Source organism: Coptis chinensis, chromosome 8 (genome assembly GCF_015680905.1).
Source record: "Coptis chinensis isolate HL-2020 chromosome 8, ASM1568090v1, whole genome shotgun sequence".
NCBI classification, from domain to species: Eukaryota; Viridiplantae; Streptophyta; class Magnoliopsida; order Ranunculales; family Ranunculaceae; genus Coptis; species Coptis chinensis.
Genome location: NC_141463.1, coordinates 10892828 through 10900480, shown reverse-complemented (window position 1 = coordinate 10900480; position 7653 = coordinate 10892828).

The following is a 7653-nucleotide window of genomic DNA, read 5'->3' as shown; positions in this document are numbered from 1 at the left end:
TAGAGTTGATTGTTTACTTTTCAATAGCTTTCACTTATTTAATCTTATGGAAAATAGCTTATGAGTGACGAGGCGATACTTAAAATCGTCTAGAGAAAAAGGCAATTAAAAAGCAAATTTTAATGAAAATTTGCAATTCATCATGCCTTTGCACATATGAAGATAAATTGCAACCATCAACATCAAGTATAATTTTTAATAAATGATGAGATCGAAATACGAATTGCAACTATAATTTCTTCCATCTTTCTTTCTTTTGCACATTTAAGATTAATTTTGTATTAGTCTCGACTTAGGGGTCGTTTGTTTTTCTGAGCCTATGAATCTTTGAATCTTTGAATGGCTCATCCTCCTAAATGCTAAATCTTGATTCTTTGAATTCTAAAAACATGTTTGTTTTTGTTAAAATAACACAGCTCACGAAGGTTTGAATATAAATCATTCGGACAATTTTACTCATGCTATCTATTTTAAACACTAACTTGATTTCTTGTTAAACAAAATATATATTATATTTGAGGAGAAGAGATGGATTATCGAAAAAAAAATAAATGATAAATAAATTTATTTAAAATATGCTTTCACAAATATATTTTAACAGTTTATTTTCATATTTTGTTTATTTTCAGAATATATATATGTAATTCTATTTTTAACAAAGTGGATATCATTCACCCAAAAAATGAAAAAAAAAACCGTGACGCCAACATCAAATTTTGAAGAACTTATTTTGAAGCCATAAAAGTCAAGGTAGGAAAGTAGATGGGTTCTTAAGAAAAGGCAAGAAGGGACTTTCTTGTTTCAAGTATTAAATTCAAATTCAAGAAATTTTGGTCTTTGAATCTTTGAATGCTAAAAGTACCACTGAATGCTTAAACTACTTCAAAAAAACAAACAAATTTTGAACCTCTGAATGCTTAAAACTTAAGTTTAAGAGGCTCTGAATGCTGAATTCAAAAAAAACAAACAACCCCTTAGATTGCTTAATCTTTGTGCTGTGAAACTGTTGTGTTTTTCCCTTTTCAAACCTTAACAACTACAAGTCCTAGAGTGATTTTTAGCTCCCAGCATTGGTTCCTCCAAGCGCTCCAAGGGAATTATCAGGAACTGAGTTATGTTGTCCCAAAATTTGCTGTCCAACTATCCAAAATAGATCACAACTGCTTATATAATGTCTCGAGATTTACACACAAATATCCGTGTGTATTTCAATGCAAACCGAGGGTACCCACTGAGTCTGGACAGCTAGGACACAATATTTTAGGATAGCAAAACCGGACTCAAATTATCAACCACAGTTTCATTTTTTCCAAAAAAAAGGGTAGTTACACTTGGCACAAAATCCTCAAAATTCCAGATTTTACTAGTTTGTCCCTCAGTCATAACTAGAAAGGAAATAAAAAGGAAACGGAAACAAAACAAAAAATATGAATCAAAATATAAAGAACAAGCTAACAATAAGATGACTAGCCATGCAGCCCGACTTGTGGTCGGGTCTGCTATTTTAAAACTTATTATGTCTGAGCCTGTTAATTTTCAGGCTAAAGTATTTTGGTTGATGTACTTACAGCAAAAGCGCATTTGTATAATGAACACGCGGTAACAATTTACCGTCAGTTGTTTGGCACTTCGAGTTATTCAGAATTTCAGACAAAAAGTTGGCCCAAATGCATCTTTTCATTAGAAGAGAGTCACTTTTTATGTGCTTAATGCATAAGCCCATTTTTGTATAATGAACAGGTGGTAACATTTTCTATTTTATTCTGTTGGATCATGTTATAAACCTACCAAGATAAAATTTGACGCAATGGAATTACAAAATGAAGCAAGACATCTAATATTTTACAAAATCAAAATTACAAAACTTGCACTGAAACATAGTTGAGAGCTAGAACAACCATACTTGCTTGTCAACCACAGCGAACAAACGTTAGCAAATGAGCTGCCTTGTTTGCTTGTTGACCCCTTTAACAAATATCAACTTCCTCAAAATCACCCGTTAGCAATTTACACTCTCTTAATAAGTTTCCATAACCAATTCTCTTTACTGGTAACATGTGCCATCTCAAGCGTATGGCCCATATCTCTGCCATGGAATTAGTAAGATTGTGAAAGTTTTATCTACGCCCTGCACTTTCTAATGCATCTCTCATCCCAATACTGATACCTACACAATTAGATATAGCAACAACCATCAGTAATAGTTTTTACCGTATCATGTGGTGGGGAAATTCATCTTTTATATATATTGTTTCCTTGCTTCGGCAGGGCAGTCAGGTACGTCCACTGTTTGACAAAGCTACTCCTTAGGCTTAACAATTACCCAATGGTAAACATTATTTGAATGACTTGAACAACATATTTAACACATACCATTTACAAATATTTTATAGAGAACCCAAGACATTTTCATGACATTTATTTAAACTCATTGGAATAGTATCAATAGCAAAAGCACATAATTTAGTAAACATCATAATGTGGTTCTAACAGTTAATTAGTTTACCATTCATGATGATCAGATGATCTATATCCCTAGAACATATAATAAATACAAAACTTAAGACAGTGAAGCAATCTACATAAATTTCTGCATACAACGGAAAATAATTGACTGCATAAAAATTTAAAAAAAAAAAAAAAAAAAAAAAAAAAAAAAATGAATGGAGAGACTGAAGATAAAAATGTGTGTATTGAATGTATGTCTAGTTAAATTGTGGTCGTGTTGGTGAGTTGTGAATTACTTTAAGAAAACATATTTAGTATTTGGAGCTTACATCCGTGGAAGGCATCAACACTGTAACTCATTGAATAAAAGCTAACAAAATATTTATAAATTTTGATACGAGTAAGATACAATACTCATGGTTACAATGAAAATAAAATTCCACTAATCCACAACGCTTGGCTACACGCTGAAGATGGAATCCTGATATGAAGAGAATTATTTGAACCCAACCAAAGATGTGTGCAATGTTAGATACGCAAGTTAGAGAGTTTGGTTTAGTAAAAAGAATATGATCATGTAACAATAAGCACTTGGAAGTCTTAAATGCAACTGCTAACAGTGAAATAGCCAAAGCAATTTGAAAAGCAGGGTATACAACAATCAATACATCTATTCATTTATGAAATAATTTAGAAGTTTGTAAGATATTCACTTCTCAAATTTGAGTTTAGCTATAGACATACCTGGATATCTGCCACAATTCGATCTCCACCCCTTGTCCAATGAATTTTAAAGTATGTTGTGTCTTCCATGAAAATATACATGGAAAAGTTAGTGATAGTGCTACACTGATTACTTAAGCAAATATTCAAAGTACCCGTGATCTTATGTTAGTGATTATAAAGAAACCGGAAGTAGCCCAGTTTTTGTCCTTCTCATCATAATAATGATAAAAACGAAAAAGAACGCCACCAAATGATTATAAAAAGCATGCAAGCAACATAACAAAGTTAAGAATGACATCTTTTGTTGGAAGAAAAGTCGAGTCATTGCACTCGGACAATCATAAACATCAGCCGTATTTAGGTTTATGGGTGCTATCTACAAAAATTAAATAACCTAATCCCACCCACTATTAGGGGAAAAAATTGATTTCAATTTCTATGTTTGCCTATGTCAAGCAACCACCCCACATGCACCTTGAGAAATCAAGTACTACATCTGTTTATTTGAGTTCAAATAGCAATAAGATGAGGTGTCTCAAAATAGTCGATTCATCAAAAATAGGAAAAAAAAAACATATTATTGAAGAAGAGACGTTCATTATATAATTGGTGTTTCGGTGCACACATAACTAAATAAGAAGTGATTAAACCTTGTTTACTGCAGAATGAACAAATTACCAAAACCTTCTTTTTAAATCATAATTATAATACGTACAAAAATCAATTTAATGGATCCAAGAAATGTTAAAAATCCATAAAATGATTCCTTAGGAAATTCAATACACCCCCATCACAATTAAATGTGTCAAGTGCCAATTGTTTTAATTAATATGTGGGTCATCCTTTTATGCTTCTATAGAGCTAAACTCATAACATTTGATATTACAATCGACTAAATCGAGATATAAAATTAAGTCTGAATGTCAGTATATATCAAGCAAATTAAGTAGGCGGAATTTTGATTGGTAAGTGAGAACATCACCACCAAAAAGAAAGTTGTTAGAACTTCAAAGTGTGGATTCCCCTATTCGTTGAGCTCTTTTATTAGCATGCACTGCCGTCCACAGAAAAAGTTCATGTATTCTCCTCACTTTCAACAAACTCGTTCAATTTAGTAGGTCAAAGGATTTTGTGTTTGAATATTTGAATCCAGTATCCTGCCTAACGCCTATCTACGCCAGTTGCCAAGCAAATACATCACGCATGGTCGATGGTTGGTCTCTAGACATTCGACCTACGACTTCGAGTATCCTCAGCTCATACAGCATGACAACATCACACGCTAAGTCCATCATTAATTACTATCATTGGCGACACATGGCGTACAACTTAAGAAGATAATCAAAAACTTGGTGGCAGGGGATATCAACCAAAAGAACCATTGCATAAGATTCATTGCTCTGCTAGATCAAGCTCTATATAAAAAATATATTTCATAGTAAAGTTACTATATGTACCAGTGTACTCGTACCCCTACGAACGACTATCATTGGGTACTACTATAAGAGCCGCCTACTAATAAGGCGTGTTTGCTTGCCCACTACTATGGCAGTCCCGTTTGCCTACTAGTGAGGCGTGTTTGCTTGCCCGCTACTGTGGCATCGCTTGCCTACTAGTGAGGCGGGCTTGCTTGCCCGCTACTGTGCCAGTCCCGCTTGCCTACTAATGTGGCATTCGGGCATGCCCTCTATTGGAGCAATGACATTGCCCACTAATATGGCACCCAAGTTATATATAGCAGGTCCGAAGATATGTCAAGGGATTTTTTCCATATGAAGCTTTTTGAAATATTTCATACAAAGAGGGAAATATCTCATCAAATAAGGAAAGGGTATTTTAAGCACATATTCATTTTCCTATAAATACCCAATAATCATTTCAAACAAAGGACTACGTGCATTTTTAGACTTGATTTTAGAGAACGATTTGGATACATAGGCAGTCATTGGAGGTACAGTCTCTCTCACTTCATATCAACCTCTCCAACAAGATCATTGGTGTGTTTGTGTAAGTTCTCACCCAAACATAATTGGCGCCATTCGTGGTCCTTATTGACGGGCCCTCTTCCACGTTACTTCTTCTAAGCACCATTAATGGCAAAAATTACAAGGTCCCAGGCAAACAAGAATGCAAGAACACAACAACAACAACAAGAAAAAAATCCGGAAGTGCTAATCAATCAGGAAGTGATAGATCAACCCGCTGCAACATATCTGCAAGATCAGCCTTCGCAACTCCAAGTGCCACGGCAACCTAGATCTAGACGTCTGCCATCTCAGGCTCCAGTAACTCACCTTCAAGATCTAGATGTTACAAATGCAAATGAAGTAGACCCGGAAAATATGGAGATAGGAGATGAAGATGTGCCTTTAGAAGTGCTGCGTCGGAGGTTCAGAAGAGAGAAGGAGCATATCAACTACTTGCATAAGCAATTAGACAAAGGGATGACGCCGATGCTGCATCTTCCACACCGGCAAGATCCCCTAGATCTAGTGAAAACTGAAGTGTATTCAACCGACTACAATTTAATTACGATACATCCCATCCATTGGAGCCTGTCCCTGAGCATCATCAAAATCACTCAAGGTAAAGCAGACACTCATCCCATTCAAGAAGGCAATCCAGATCTCGAAATACTAACAACGCTAGGCGTAGCAGTGGTCATAACATGACAAGATCATTGAATGTTGATTATAACACATCAGAAAGGTGGAAAACATCCACTATAAGACGCAATGCTGGACGCCAAGATCAGGACCTCAGAGACAAATTGCAACATGACCTTAGACATGGCTTGAATGCAGCAAACTGATACAGACAAGCTAACGACGGTCAGCCCAGAATATGGCGACACCAAAGAAACGGCTCCCCAATTCGACAACCTAGCCTTTTTTATCGGCATAGGTCTCGCGACCCAAGGAACCAAAGAAAATCTAGAAGTAAGCAACAACCGGGAGCGACCACACCGTAAGATGTAACATAGTGAAGTCACTCTTCAAGTCGAAAAGTCAAGAGGCCGTAGGAGCAACATTTATGGAACAACAAATCGAGACATTATCAAGAAAACAATGACCAATCGCGGGTGTGGCTGAAACTTCGATGGAAAGACCTTGCAGTGAACGAAGATGTCGTTCGGCGATTTTCTCTGATCATACAAAATGCAAAACATCAAGACGGCTTCAAATAACCAGATCTTCCTAAGTTTAATGAAGTAGGAGGTGACCCGAACGATCATGTCATGAAATTTAAAAGCAGACTCATTCTCTGGCATGGAGATAACCCCCTCTTATGCAAACTTTTTCCGTCGACATTAAAAGGAGAAGATCTCCGTTGGCTCTCCGGCCAGCCAGCTCGTTCTATCACATCATTCCAAGAATTAGCAAGTCAGTTCACAGACCGGTTCAAGCATAATTGGACATGTCCTAAGGATATCAACATCTTGCTAAATACCAAGCAGCAAAAGGACGAAACTCTGGCAAAGTTTGTAATTTGTTTCCACCAAGTGCAAGCAGAGGTTACTGATGTCCCTGACGTATAATGATCGTTCATGCATTCAAGGAAGGAATACATTTCGATAAAAACGGAATTTACAATTCCCTTGTACGAGACCCCCCTCAATCCAAGTCCGATTTGTTTACATGAGCACAACAGTTTATTAACGTCGAAGAAGATGTTATAGCAAAAGCCTCAAGAGACAAAGATTATTTTCGACGTAAAGATCAAGCGATGGTAAAGCCAAACAGAAGCAAAATACTACGGAAGGACAACAACAAAAATCAGACGCGGTTTGCAAAGAAATGAAACTCACTCCATTAAATGCCAAATATGCAGCAATATATGAGAAGATTAAAGGACGTAACTTACTTTTTCCTCCAATGCCCTTACCTGAAAACACAAAGTCTAGGAGTGACAAAAATCTTTGGTGTCACTTCCATAATAATTTCGGTCATGAAATTGAAGATTGCAGATCCCTCAGGGGAAAGATCTGAGGGTTAGTTGAAAAGGACAAGTTAGGCGAGTTTTACTTCAAAAGACTATGAAGCAAAATTTAGCAATGACGGGCTACAATGTCATCCTAGCTGGTCATGCCAAAATTAATGACATTTCACGAACAAGGCAGAAGTATGAGCAACGAGCCAAGTTTGGTTTTTTGCGTGAATTTTATCACGTAAATAACATTGATTTTGCAGAAGGAATTCGTTCAGAAACTACCGAACTCGATCCCTTATGTTTTAGTGATAAATACATAATGGGAGTCCATCATCCTCATTATGATGTGGTCGTCATCTTTGCTTTCATTGGATTATAGCGAGTTCAGCGCATAATGATAGACACGGGGAGTTCTGTCAGCATCATTTTTGCAGGTTGCTACAAGAACATGCATCTTTTAGAGAATTTGGTGGTTGCAGAAAATAATCCAATAGTCAGTTTCGATGGAACATCAACAACCCCAGTGGGCAGAGTTTCTTTACCAGTCAC